We start from the raw sequence: 14,770 nt of genomic DNA, 5'->3' as shown, positions 1-14,770 counted from the left end.
TCACCCTCCAGACTTCACCTTCTCCTTCTCCTTCTTCTACTTCTTCTGATTCACCCTCCTGAATTCACATTCGCCTAGTCCTTCTTCTACTTCTTCTGCTTCTCCCTCCAGACTTCACCTTCTCCTTCTCCTTCTTCTACTTCTTCTGATTCACCCTCCAGACTTCACCTTCTCCTTCTCCTTCTTCTGCTTCTTCTGATTCACCCTCCAGACTTCACCTTCTCCTTCTCCTTCTTCTGCTTCTTCTGATTCACCCTCCAGACTTCACCTTCTCATTCTCCTTCTTCTACATCTTCTGATTCACCCTCCAGACATCACCTTCTCCTTCTCCTTCTTCTGCTTCTTCTGATTCACCCTCCTGACTTCACCTTCTCCTTCTGCTCCTTCTGCTTCTTCTGCTTCTTCTGCTTCACCCTCCTGACTTCACCTTCTCCTTCTCCTTCTTCTCCTTCTTCTGCTTCACCCTCCAGACTTCACCTTCTCCTTCTCCTTCTTCTGCTTCCTCTGATTCACCCTCCTGACTTCACCTTCTCCTTCTCCTTCTTCTACTTCTTCTGATTCACCCTCCTGACTTCACCTTCTCCTTCTCCTTCTTCTGCTTCTTCTGATTCACCCTCCAGACTTCACCTTCTCCTTCTCCTTCTTCTGATTCACACTCCAGACTTCACCTTCTCCTTCTCCTTCTTCTGCTCCTTCTGATTCGCCCTCCAGACTTCACCTTCTCCTTCTCCTTCTTCTGCTTCTTCTGATTCACCCTCCAGACTTCACCTTCTCCTTCTCCTTCTTCTACTTCTTCTGATCCACCCTCCAGACTTCACCTTCTCCTTCTCCTTCTTCTACTTCTTCTGATTCACCCTCCAGACTTCACCTTCTACTTCTCCTTCTTCTGCTTCCTCTGATTCACCCTCCTGACTTCACCTTCTCCTTCTCCTTCTTCGACTTCTTCTGATTCACCCTCCAGACTTCACCTTCTCCTTCTCCTTCTTCCACTTCTTCTGATTCACCCTCCTGACTTCACCTTCTCCTTCTCCTTCTTCTACTTCTTCTGCTTCACCCTCCTGACTTCACCGTCTCCTTCTCCTTCTTCTGCTTCCTCTGATTCACCCTCCAGACTTCACCTTCTCCTTCTCCTTCTTCTACTTCTTCTCCTTCACCCTCCAGACTTCACCTTCTCCTTCTCCTTCTTCTACTTCTTCTGATTCACCCTCCTGACTTCACCTTCTCCTTCTCCTTCTTCTACTTCTTCTGCTTCACCCTCCTGACTTCACCTTCTCCTTCTCCTTCTTCTGCTTCCTCTGATTCACCCTCCAGACTTCACCTTCTCCTTCTCCTTCTTCTGCTTCTTCTGTTTCACCCTCCAGACTTCACCTTCTCCTTCTCCTTCTTCTACTTCTTCTGATTCACCCTCCAGACTTCACCTTCTCCTTCTCCTTCTTCTGCTTCTTCTGATTCACCCTCCTGACTTCACCTTCTCCTTCTCCTTCTTCTGCTTTTTCTGATTCACCCTCCAGACTTCACCTTCTCCATCTCCTTCTTCTGCTTCCTCTGATTCACCCTCCAGACTTCAACTTCTCCTTCTCCTTCTTCTGCTTCTTCTGATTCACCCTCCAGACTTCACCTTCTCCTTCTCCTTCTTCTACTTCTTCTGATTCACCCTCCAGACTTCACCTTCTCCTTCTCCTTCTTCTGCTTCTTCTGATTCACCCTCCAGACTTCACCTTCGCCTTCTCCTTCTTCTACTTCTTCTGATTCACCCTCCAGACTTCATCTTCTCCTTCTCCTTCTTCTACTTCTTCTGCTTCACACTCCTGACTTCACCTTCTCCTTATCCTTCTTCTGCTTCTTCTGATTCACCCTCCAGACTTCACCTTCTCCTTCTCCTTCTTCTTCTGCTTCTCCCTCCAGACTTCACCTTCTCCTTCTCCTTCTTCTGCTTCTTCTGATTCACCCTCCTGACTTCACCTTCTCCTTCTCCTTCTTCTACTTCTTCTGATTCACCCTCCAGACTTCATCTTCTCCTTCTCCTTCTTCTACTTCTTCTGATTCACCCTCCTGACTTCACCTTCTCCTTCTTCTTCTTCTACTTCTTCTGCTTCACCCTCCTGACTTCACCTTCTCCTTCTCCTTTTTCTGCTTCTTCTGATTCACCCTCCAGACTTCACCTTCTCCTTCTCCTTCTTCTACTTCTTCTGCTTGTACCTCCAGACTTCACCTTCTCCTTCTCCTTCTTCTGCTTCTTCTGATTCACCCTCCTGACTTCACCTTCTACTTCTCCTTCTTCTGCTTCTTCTGATTCACCCTCCATACTTCACCTTCTCCTTCTCCTTCTTCTACTTCTTCTGATTCACCCTCCTGACTTCACCTTCTCCTTCTCCTTCTTCTACTTCTTCTGATTCACCCTCCTGACTTCACCTTCGCCTTCTCCTTCTTCTGCTTCCTCTGATTCACCCTCCAGACTTCACCTTCTCCTTCTCCTTCTTCTACTTCTTCTGATTCATCCTCCAGACTTCACCTTCTCCTTCTCCTTCTTCTACTTCTTCTGATTCACCCTCCAGACTTCACCTTCTCCTTCTCCTTCTTCTGCTTCTTCTGATTCACCCTCCTGACTTCACCTTCCCCTTCTCCTTCTTCTACTTCTTCTGATTCACCCTCCTGACTTCACCTTCTCCTTCTCCTTCTTCTACTTCTTCTGCTTCACCCTCCTGACTTCGCCTTCTCCTTCTTCTGCTTCTTCTGATTCACCCTCCAGACTTCACCTTCTCCTTCTCCTTCTTCGACTTCTTCTGCTTTTCCCTCCAGACTTCACGTTCTCTTCTCCTTCTTCTGCTTCTTCTGATTCACCCTCCAGACTTCACCTTCTCCTTCTCCTTCTTCTACTTCTTCTGATTCACCCTCCAGACTTCACCTTCTCCTTCTCCTTCTTCTGCTTCTTCTGATTCACCCTCCAGACTTCACCTTCTCCTTCTCCTTCTTCTACTTCTTCTGATTCACCCTCCAGACTTCACCTTCTCCTTCTCCTTCTTCTACTTCTTCTGATTCACCCTCCTGAATTCACATTCGCCTCCTCCTTCTTCTACTTCTTCTGCTTCTCCCTCCAGACTTCACCTTCTCCTTCTCCTTCTTCTTCTTCTTCTGATTCACCCTCCAGACTTCACCTTCTCCTTCTCCTTCTTCTACATCTTCTGATTCACCCTCCATACATCGCCTTCTCCTTCTCCTTCTTCTGCTTCTTCTGATTCACCCTAATGACTTCACCTTCTCCTTCTGCTTCTTCTGCTTCTTCTGCTTCACCCTCCTGACTTCACCTTCTCCTTCTCCTTCTTCTCCTTCTTCTGATTCACCCTCCAGACTAAACCTTCTCCTTCTCCTTCTTCTGCTTCCTCTGATTCACCCTCCTGACTTCACCTTCTCCTTCTCCTTCTTCTACTTCTTCTGATTCACCCTCCTGACTTCCCCTTCCCCTTCTCCTTCTTCTGCTTCTTCTGATTCACCCTCCAGACTTCACCTTCTCCTTCTCCTTCTTCTGATTCACACTCCAGACTTCACCTTCTCCTTCTCCTTCTTCTGCTTCTTCTGATTCACCCTCCAGACTTCACCTTCTCCTTCTCCTTCTTCTGCTTCTTCTGATTCACCCTGCAGACTTCACCATCTCCTTCTCCTTCTTCTGCTTCTTCTGATTCACCCTCCAGACTTCACCTTCTCCTTCTCCTTCTTCTACTTCTTCTGATTCACCCTCCAGACTTCAACTTCTCCTTCTCCTTCTTCTACTTCTTCTGATTCACCCTCCAGACTTCACCTTCTCCTTCTCCTTCTTCTGCTTCCTCTGATTCACCCTCCAGACTTCACCTTCTCCTTCTCCTTCTTCCACTTCTTCTGATTCACCCTCCTGACTTCACCTTCTCCTTCTCCTTCTTCTACTTCTTCTGCTTCACCCTCCTGACTTCACCGTCTCCTTCTCCTTCTTCTGCTTCCTCTGATTCACCCTCCAGACTTCACCTTCTCCTTCTCCTTCTTCTACTTCTTCTGCTTCACCCTCCAGACTTCACCTTCTCCTTCTCCTTCTTCTACTTCTTCTGCTTCACCCTCCTGACTTCACCTTCTCCTTCTCCTTCTTCTGCTTCCTCTGATTCACCCTCCAGACTTCACCTTCTCCTTCTCCTTCTTGTGCTTCTTCTGACTCACCCTCCTGACTACACCTTCTCCTTCTCCTTCATCTGCTTCTTCTGATTCACCCTCAAGACTTCACCTTCTCCTTCTCCTTCTTCTACTTCTTCTGATTCACCCTCCAGACTTCACCTTCTCCTTCTCCTTCTTCTGCTTCTTCTGATTCACCCTCCTGACTTCACCTTCTCCTTCTCCTTCTTCTACTTCTTCTGATTCGCCCTCCTGACTTCACCTTCTCCTTCTCCTTCTTCTACTTCTTCTGCTTCACCCTCCTGACTTCGCCTTCTCCTTCTCCTTCTTCTGCTTCTTCTGATTCACCCTCCAGACTTCACCTTCTCCTTCTCCTTCTTCTACTTCTTCTGCTTCTCCCTCCAGACTTCACCTTCTCCTTCTCCTTCTTCTGCTTCTTCTGATTCACCCTCCAGACTTCACCTTCTCCTTCTCCTTCTTCTACTTCTTCTGATTCACACTCCAGACTTCACCTTCTCCTTCTTCTGGTTCTTCTGATTCACCCTCCAGACTTCACCTTCGCCTTCTCCTTCTTCAACTTCTTCTGATTCACCCTCCAGACTTCACCTTCTCCTTCTGCTTCTTCTACTTCTTCTGCTTCACACTCCTGACTTCACCTTCTCCTTCTCCTTCTTCTGCTTCTTCTGATTCACCCTCCAGACTTCACCTTCTCCTTCTCCTTCTACTACTTCTTCTGCTTCTCCCTCCAGACTTCACCTTCTCCTTCTCCTTCTTCTGCTTCTTCTGATTCACCCTCCTGACTTCACCTTCTCCTTCTCCTTCTTCTGCTTCTTCTGATTCAACCTTCCATACTTCACCTTCTCCTTCTCCTTCTTCTACTTCTTCTGATTCACCCTCCTGACTTCACATTCTCCTTCTCCTTCTTCTACTTCTTCTGATTCACCCTCCAGACTTCACCTTCTCCTTCTCCTTCTTCTGCTTCTTCTGATTCACCCTCCTGACTTCACCTTCTCCTTCTCCTTCTTCTACCTCTTCTGATTCACCCTCCTGACTTCACCTTCTCCTTCTTCTTCTTCTACTTCTTCTGCTTCACCCTCCTGACTTCACCTTCTCCTTCTCCTTTTTCTGCTTCTTCTGATTCACCCTCCAGACTTCACCTTCTCCTTCTCCTTCTTCTACTTCTTCTGCTTGTACCTCCAGACTTCACCTTCTCCTTCTCCTTCTTCTGCTTCTTCTGATTCACCCTCCTGACTTCACCTTCTACTTCTCCTTCTTCTGCTTCTTCTGATTCACCCTCCATACTTCACCTTCTCCTTCTCCTTCTTCTACTTCTTCTGATTCACCCTCCTGACTTCACCTTCTCCTTCTCCTTCTTCTACTTCTTCTGATTCACCCTCCTGACTTCACCTTCGCCTTCTCCTTCTTCTGCTTCCTCTGATTCACCCTCCAGACTTCACCTTCTCCTTCTCCTTCTTCTACTTCTTCTGATTCATCCTCCAGACTTCACCTTCTCCTTCTCCTTCTTCTGCTTCTTCTGATTCACCCTCCTGACTTCACCTTCCCCTTCTCCTTCTTCTACTTCTTCTGATTCACCCTCCTGACTTCACCTTCTCCTTCTCCTTCTTCTACTTCTTCTGCTTCACCCTCCTGACTTCGCCTTCTCCTTCTCCTTCTTCTGCTTCTTCTGATTCACCCTCCAGACTTCACCTTCTCCTTCTCCTTCTTCGACTTCTTCTGCTTTTCCCTCCAGACTTCACCTTCTCTTCTCCTTCTTCTGCTTCTTCTGATTCACCCTCCAGACTTCACCTTCTCCTTCTCCTTCTTCTACTTCTTCTGATTCACCCTCCAGACTTCACCTTCTCCTTCTCCTTCTTCTGCTTCTTCTGATTCACCCTCCAGACTTCACCTTCTCCTTCTCCTTCTTCTACTTCTTCTGATACACCCTCCAGACTTCACCTTCTCCTTCTCCTTCTTCTACTTCTTCTGATTCACCCTCCTGAATTCACATTCGCCTCCTCCTTCTTCTACTTCTTCTGCTTCTCCCTCCAGACTTCACCTTCTCCTTCTCCTTCTTCTACTTCTTCTGATTCACCCTCCAGACTTCACCTTCTCCTTCTCCTTCTTCTGCTTCTTCTGATTCACCCTCCAGACTTCACCTTCTCCTTCTCCTTCTTCTGCTTCTTCTGATTCACCCTCCAGACTTCACCTTCTCCTTCTCCTTCTTCTACATCTTCTGATTCACCCTCCATACATCGCCTTCTCCTTCTCCTTCTTCTGCTTCTTCTGATTCACCCTAATGACTTCACCTTCTCCTTCTGCTTCTTCTGCTTCTTCTGCTTCACCCTCCTGACTTCACCTTCTCCTTCTCCTTCTTCTCCTTCTTCTGATTCACCCTCCAGACTTCACCTTCTCCTTCTCCTTCTTCTGCTTCCTCTGATTCACCCTCCTGACTTCACCTTCCCCTTCTCCTTCTTCTACTTCTTCTGATTCACCCTCCTGACTTCACCTTCCCCTTCTCCTTCTTCTGCATCTTCTGATTCACCCTCCAGACTTCACCTTCTCCTTCTCCTTCTTCTGATTCACACTCCAGACTTCACCTTCTCCTTCTCCTTCTTCTGCTTCTTCTGATTCACCCTCCAGACTTCACCTTCTCCTTCTCCTTCTTCTGCTTCTTCTGATTCACCCTGCAGATTTCACCATCTCCTTCTCCTTCTTCTGCTTCTTCTGATTCGCCCTCCAGACTTCACCTTCTCCTTCTCCTTCTTCTACTTCTTCTGATTCACCCTCCAGACTTCAACTTCTCCTTCTCCTTCTTCTACTTCTTCTGATTCACCCTCCAGACTTCACCTTCTCCTTCTCCTTCTTCTGCTTCCTCTGATTCACCCTCCTGACTTCACCTTCTCCTTCTCCTTCTTCGACTTCTTCTGATTCACCCTCCAGACTTCACCTTCTCCTTCTCCTTCTTCCACTTCTTCTGATTCACCCTCCTGACTTCACCTTCTCCTTCTCCTTCTTCTACTTCTTCTGCTTCACCCTCCTGACTTCACCGTCTCCTTCTCCTTCTTCTGCTTCCTCTGATTCACCCTCCAGACTTCACCTTCTCCTTCTCCTTCTTCTACTTCTTCTGCTTCACCCTCCAGACTTCACCTTCTCCTTCTCCTTCTTCTACTTCTTCTGCTTCACCCTCCTGACTTCACCTTCTCCTTCTCCTTCTTCTGCTTCCTCTGATTCACCCTCCAGACTTCACCTTCTCCTTCTCCTTCTTGTGCTTCTTCTGACTCACCCTCCTGACTACACCTTCTCCTTCTCCTTCATCTGCTTCTTCTGATTCACCCTCAAGACTTCACCTTCTCCTTCTCCTTCTTCTACTTCTTCTGATTCACCCTCCTGACTTTACCTTCTCCTTCTCCTTCTTCTACTTCTTCTGCTTCACCCTCCTGACTTCACCTTCTCCTTCTCCTTCTTCTGTGTCCTCTGATTCACCCTGCAGACTTCATCTTCTCATTCTCCTTCTTCTACTTCTTCTGCTTCACCCTCCAGACTTCACCTTTTCCTTCTCCTTCTTCTGCTTCTTCTGATTCACCCTCCAGACTTCTCCTTCGCCTTCTCCTTCTTCTACTTCTTCTGATTCACCCTCCTGACTTCACCTTCTTCTTCTCCTTCTTCTACTTCTTCTGCTTCACCCTCCTGACTTCACCTTCTCCTTCTCCTTCTTCTGCTTCTTCTGATTCACCCTCCAGACTTCACCTTCTCCTTCTCCTTCTTCTACTTCTTCTGCTTCACCCTCCTGACTTCACCTTCTCCTTCTCCTTCTTCTGTGTCCTCTGATTCACCCTCCAAACTTCATCTTCTCCTTCTCCTTCTTCTACTTCTTCTGCTTCACCTCCAGACTTCACTTTTCCTTCTCCTTCTTCTGCTTCTTCTGATTCACCCTCCAGACTTCACCTTCGCCTTCTCCTTCTTCTACTTCTTCTGATTCACCCTCCTGACTTCACCTTCTCCTTCTCCTTCTTCTACTTCTTCTGCTTCACCCTCCTGACTTCACCTTCTCCTTCTCCTTCTTCTGCTTCCTCTGATTCACCCTCCAGACTTCACCTTCTCCTTCTCCTTCTTCTGCTTGTTCTGTTTCACCCTCCAGACTTCACCTTCTCCTTCTCCTTCTTCTATTTCTTCTGATTCACCCTCCAGACTTCACCTTCTCCTTCTCCATCTTCTACTTCTTCTGATTCACCCTCCAGGCTTCACCTTCTCCTTCTCCTTCTTCTGCTTCTTCTGATTCACCCTCCTGACTTCACCTTCTCCTTCTCCTTCTTCTGCTTTTTCTGATTCACCCTCCAGACTTCAACTTCTCCTTCTCCTTCTTCTGCTTCCTCTGATTCACCCTCCAGACTTCAACTTCTCCTTCTCCTTCTTCTGCTTCTTCTGATTCACCCTCCAGACTTCACCTTCTCCTTCTCCTTCTTCTACTTCTTCTGATTCACCCTCCAGACTTCACCTTCTCCTTCTCCTTCTTCTGCTTCTTCTGATTCACCCTCCAGACTTCACCTTCGCCTTCTCCTTCTTCTACTTCTTCTGATTCACCCTCCAGACTTCACCTTCTCCTTCTCCTTCTTCTACTTCTTCTGCTTCACACTCCTGACTTCACCTTCTCCTTATCCTTCTTCTGCTTCTTCTGATTCACCCTCCAGACTTCACCTTCTCCTTCTCCTTCTTCTTCTGCTTCTCCCTCCAGACTTCACCTTCTCCTTTTCCTTCTTCTGCTTCTTCTGATTCACCCTCCTGACTTCACCTTCTCCTTCTCCTTCTTCTGCTTCTTCTGATTCACCCTCCATACTTCACCTTCTCCTTCTCCTTCTTCTACTTCTTCTGATTCACCCTCCTGACTACACCTTCTCCTTCTCCTTCTTCTACTTCTTCTGATTCACCCTCCAGACTTCATCTTCTCCTTCTCCTTCTTCTGCTTCTTCTGATTCTCCCTCCAGACTTCACCTTCTGCTTCTCCTTCTTCTCCTTCTTCTGCTTCTTCTGCTTCACCCTCCTGACTTCACCTTCTCCTTCTCCTTCTTCTCCTTCTTCTGATTCACCCTCGAGACTTCACCTTCTCCTTCTCCTTCTTCTGCTTCCTCTGATTCACCCTCCTGACTTCACCTTCTCCTTCTCCTTCTTCTACTTCTTCTGATTCACCCTCCTGACTTCACCTTCCCCTTCTCCTTCTTCTGCATCTTCTGATTCACCCTCCAGACTTCACCTTCTCCTTCTCCTTCTTCTGATTCACACTCCAGACTTCACCTTCTCCTTCTCCTTCTTCTGCTTCTTCTGATTCACCCTCCAGACTTCACCTTCTCCTTCTCCTTCTTCTGCTTCTTCTGATTCACCCTGCAGATTTCACCATCTCCTTCTCCTTCTTCTGCTTCTTCTGATTCGCCCTCCAGACTTCACCTTCTCCTTCTCCTTCTTCTACTTCTTCTGATTCACCCTCCAGACTTCAACTTCTCCTTCTCCTTCTTCTACTTCTTCTGATTCACCCTCCAGACTTCACCTTCTCCTTCTCCTTCTTCTGCTTCCTCTGATTCACCCTCCTGACTTCACCTTCTCCTTCTCCTTCTTCGACTTCTTCTGATTCACCCTCCAGACTTCACCTTCTCCTTCTCCTTCTTCCACTTCTTCTGATTCACCCTCCTGACTTCACCTTCTCCTTCTCCTTCTTCTACTTCTTCTGCTTCACCCTCCTGACTTCACCGTCTCCTTCTCCTTCTTCTGCTTCCTCTGATTCACCCTCCAGACTTCACCTTCTCCTTCTCCTTCTTCTACTTCTTCTGCTTCACCCTCCAGACTTCACCTTCTCCTTCTCCTTCTTCTACTTCTTCTGCTTCACCCTCCTGACTTCACCTTCTCCTTCTCCTTCTTCTGCTTCCTCTGATTCACCCTCCAGACTTCACCTTCTCCTTCTCCTTCTTGTGCTTCTTCTGACTCACCCTCCTGACTACACCTTCTCCTTCTCCTTCATCTGCTTCTTCTGATTCACCCTCAAGACTTCACCTTCTCCTTCTCCTTCTTCTACTTCTTCTGATTCACCCTCCTGACTTTACCTTCTCCTTCTCCTTCTTCTACTTCTTCTGCTTCACCCTCCTGACTTCACCTTCTCCTTCTCCTTCTTCTGTGTCCTCTGATTCACCCTGCAGACTTCATCTTCTCATTCTCCTTCTTCTACTTCTTCTGCTTCACCCTCCAGACTTCACCTTTTCCTTCTCCTTCTTCTGCTTCTTCTGATTCACCCTCCAGACTTCTCCTTCGCCTTCTCCTTCTTCTACTTCTTCTGATTCACCCTCCTGACTTCACCTTCTTCTTCTCCTTCTTCTACTTCTTCTGCTTCACCCTCCTGACTTCACCTTCTCCTTCTCCTTCTTCTGCTTCTTCTGATTCACCCTCCAGACTTCACCTTCTCCTTCTCCTTCTTCTACTTCTTCTGCTTCACCCTCCTGACTTCACCTTCTCCTTCTCCTTCTTCTGTGTCCTCTGATTCACCCTCCAAACTTCATCTTCTCCTTCTCCTTCTTCTACTTCTTCTGCTTCACCTCCAGACTTCACTTTTCCTTCTCCTTCTTCTGCTTCTTCTGATTCACCCTCCAGACTTCACCTTCGCCTTCTCCTTCTTCTACTTCTTCTGATTCACCCTCCTGACTTCACCTTCTCCTTCTCCTTCTTCTACTTCTTCTGCTTCACCCTCCTGACTTCACCTTCTCCTTCTCCTTCTTCTGCTTCCTCTGATTCACCCTCCAGACTTCACCTTCTCCTTCTCCTTCTTCTGCTTGTTCTGTTTCACCCTCCAGACTTCACCTTCTCCTTCTCCTTCTTCTATTTCTTCTGATTCACCCTCCAGACTTCACCTTCTCCTTCTCCATCTTCTACTTCTTCTGATTCACCCTCCAGGCTTCACCTTCTCCTTCTCCTTCTTCTGCTTCTTCTGATTCACCCTCCTGACTTCACCTTCTCCTTCTCCTTCTTCTGCTTTTTCTGATTCACCCTCCAGACTTCAACTTCTCCTTCTCCTTCTTCTGCTTCCTCTGATTCACCCTCCAGACTTCAACTTCTCCTTCTCCTTCTTCTGCTTCTTCTGATTCACCCTCCAGACTTCACCTTCTCCTTCTCCTTCTTCTACTTCTTCTGATTCACCCTCCAGACTTCACCTTCTCCTTCTCCTTCTTCTGCTTCTTCTGATTCACCCTCCAGACTTCACCTTCGCCTTCTCCTTCTTCTACTTCTTCTGATTCACCCTCCAGACTTCACCTTCTCCTTCTCCTTCTTCTACTTCTTCTGCTTCACACTCCTGACTTCACCTTCTCCTTATCCTTCTTCTGCTTCTTCTGATTCACCCTCCAGACTTCACCTTCTCCTTCTCCTTCTTCTTCTGCTTCTCCCTCCAGACTTCACCTTCTCCTTTTCCTTCTTCTGCTTCTTCTGATTCACCCTCCTGACTTCACCTTCTCCTTCTCCTTCTTCTGCTTCTTCTGATTCACCCTCCATACTTCACCTTCTCCTTCTCCTTCTTCTACTTCTTCTGATTCACCCTCCTGACTACACCTTCTCCTTCTCCTTCTTCTACTTCTTCTGATTCACCCTCCAGACTTCATCTTCTCCTTCTCCTTCTTCTGCTTCTTCTGATTCTCCCTCCAGACTTCACCTTCTGCTTCTCCTTCTTCTCCTTCTTCTGCTTCTCCCTCCAGACTTCACCTTCTCCTTCTCCTCCTTCTGTTTCTTCTGATTCACCCTCCTGACTTCACCTTCTCCTTCTCCTTCTTGTGCTTCTTCTGACTCACCCTCCTGACTTCACCTTCTCCTTCTCCTTTTTCTGCTTCTTCTGATTCACCCTCCAGACTTCACCTTCTCCGTCTCCTTCTTCTACTTCTTCTGATTCACCCTCCAGACTTCACCTTCGCCTTCTCCTTCTTCTACTTCTTCTGATTCACCCTCCTGACTTCACCTTCTCCTTCTCCTTCTTCTACTTCTTCTGCTTCACCCTCCTGACTTCACCTTCTCCTTCTCCTTCTTCTGCTTCCTCTGATTCACCCTCCAGACTTCACCTTCTCCTTCTCCTTCTTCTGCTTGTTCTGTTTCACCCTCCAGACTTCACCTTCTCCTTCTCCTTCTTCTATTTCTTCTGATTCACCCTCCAGACTTCACCTTCTCCTTCTCCATATTCTACTTCTTCTGATTCACCCTCCAGGCTTCACCTTCTCCTTCTCCTTCTTCTGCTTCTTCTGATTCACCCTCCTGACTTCACCTTCTCCTTCTCCTTCTTCTACTTCTTCTGCTTCACGCTCCTGACTTCACCTTCTCCTTCTCCTTCTTCTGTGTCCTCTGATTCACCCTCCAGACTTCATCTTCTCCTTCTCCTTCTTCTACTTCTTCTGCTTCACCCTCCAGACTTCACCTTTTCCTTCTCCTTCTTCTGCTTCTTCTGATTCACCCTCCAGACTTCACCTTCGCCTTCTCCATTTTCTGCTTCCTCTGATTCACCCTCCAGACTTCACCTTCTCCTTCTCCTTCTTCTACGTCTTCTGATTCACCCTCCAGACTTCACCTTCTCCTTCTCCTTCTTCTGCTTCCTCTGATTCACCCTCCAGGCTTCACCTTCTCCTTCTCCTTCTTCTGCTTCTTCTGATTCACCCTCCAGACTTCACCTTCTCCTTCTCCTTCTTCTACCTCTTCTGATTCACCCTGCAGACTTTACCTTCTCCTTCTCCATCTTCTGCTTCTTCTGATTCACCCTCCAGTCTTCACCTTCGCCTTCTCCTTCTTCTACTTCTTCTGATTCACCCTCCTGACTTCACCTTCTCCTTCTCCTTCTTCTACTTCTTCTGCTTCACCCTCCTGACTTCACCTTCTCCTTCTCCTTCTTCTGCTCCCTCTGATTCACCCTCCAGACTTCACCTTCTCCTTCTCCTTCTTCTGCTTCTTCTGATTCACCCTCCAGACTTCACCTTCTCCTTCTCCTTCTGCTACTTCTTCTGATTCACCCTCCAGACTTCACCTTCTCCTTCTCCATCTTCTACTTCTTCTGATTCACCCTCCAGGCTTCACCTTCTACTTCTCCTTCTTCTGCTTCTTCTGATTCACCCTCCAGACTTCACCTTCGCCTTCTCCTTCTTCTACTTCTTCTGATTCACCCTCCAGACTTCACCTTCTCCTTCTCCTTCTTCTACTTCTTCTGCTTCACACTCCTGACTTTACCTTCTCCTTCTCCTTCTTCTACTTCTTCTGCTTCACGCTCCTGACTTCACCTTCTCCTTCTCCTTCTTCTGTGTCCTCTGATTCACCCTCCAGACTTCATCTTCTCCTTCTCCTTCTTCTACTTCTTCTGCTTCACCCTCCAGACTTCACCTTTTCCTTCTCCTTCTTCTGCTTCTTCTGATTCACCCTCCAGACTTCACCTTCGCCTTCTCCATTTTCTGCTTCCTCTGATTCACCCTCCAGACTTCACCTTCTCCTTCTCCTTCTTCTACGTCTTCTGATTCACCCTCCAGACTTCACCTTCTCCTTCTCCTTCTTCTGCTTCCTCTGATTCACCCTCCAGGCTTCACCTTCTCCTTCTCCTTCTTCTGCTTCTTCTGATTCACCCTCCAGACTTCACCTTCTCCTTCTCCTTCTTCTACCTCTTCTGATTCACCCTGCAGACTTTACCTTCTCCTTCTCCATCTTCTGCTTCTTCTGATTCACCCTCCAGTCTTCACCTTCGCCTTCTCCTTCTTCTACTTCTTCTGATTCACCCTCCTGACTTCACCTTCTCCTTCTCCTTCTTCTACTTCTTCTGCTTCACCCTCCTGACTTCACCTTCTCCTTCTCCTTCTTCTGCTCCCTCTGATTCACCCTCCAGACTTCACCTTCTCCTTCTCCTTCTTCTGCTTCTTCTGATTCACCCTCCAGACTTCACCTTCTCCTTCTCCTTCTGCTACTTCTTCTGATTCACCCTCCAGACTTCACCTTCTCCTTCTCCATCTTCTACTTCTTCTGATTCACCCTCCAGGCTTCACCTTCTACTTCTCCTTCTTCTGCTTCTTCTGATTCACCCTCCAGACTTCACCTTCTCCTTCTCCTTCGTCTACTTCTTCTGATTAACCCTCTAGACTTCACCTTCTCCTTCTCCTTCTTCTACTTCTTCTGATTCACCCTCCTGACTTCACCTTCGCCTCCTCCTTCTTCTACTTCTTCTGCTTCTCCCTCCAGACTTCACCTTCTCCTTCTCCTTCTTCTACTTCTTCTGATTCACACTCCAGCCTTCACCTTCTCCTTCTCCTTCTTCTGCTTCTTCTGATTCACCCTCCTGACTTAACCTTCTCCTTCTCCTTCTTCTGCTTCTTCTGATTCACCCTCCAGACTTCACCTTCTCCTTCTTCTTCTTCTGCTTCTTCTGATTCACCCTCCAGACTTCACCTTCTCCTTCTCCTTCTTCTACATCTTCTGATTCACCCTCCAGACATCACCTTCTCCTTCTCCTTCTTCTACTTCTTCTGCTTCACCCTCCAGACTTCACCTTCTCCTTCTCCTTCTTCTACTTCTTCTGCTTCACCCTCCAGACTTCACCTTCTCCTTCTCCTTCTTCTACTTCTTCTGCTTCACCCTCCAGACTTCACCTTCT

The sequence above is a fragment of the Somniosus microcephalus genome, unplaced genomic scaffold, assembly GCF_052327205.1.
Source record: "Somniosus microcephalus isolate GS21.2 unplaced genomic scaffold, FLI_Smic_1.0 scaffold8, whole genome shotgun sequence".
In the NCBI taxonomy this organism is placed as follows: domain Eukaryota; kingdom Metazoa; phylum Chordata; class Chondrichthyes; order Squaliformes; family Somniosidae; genus Somniosus; species Somniosus microcephalus.
This window is presented reverse-complemented; position numbering follows the sequence as displayed.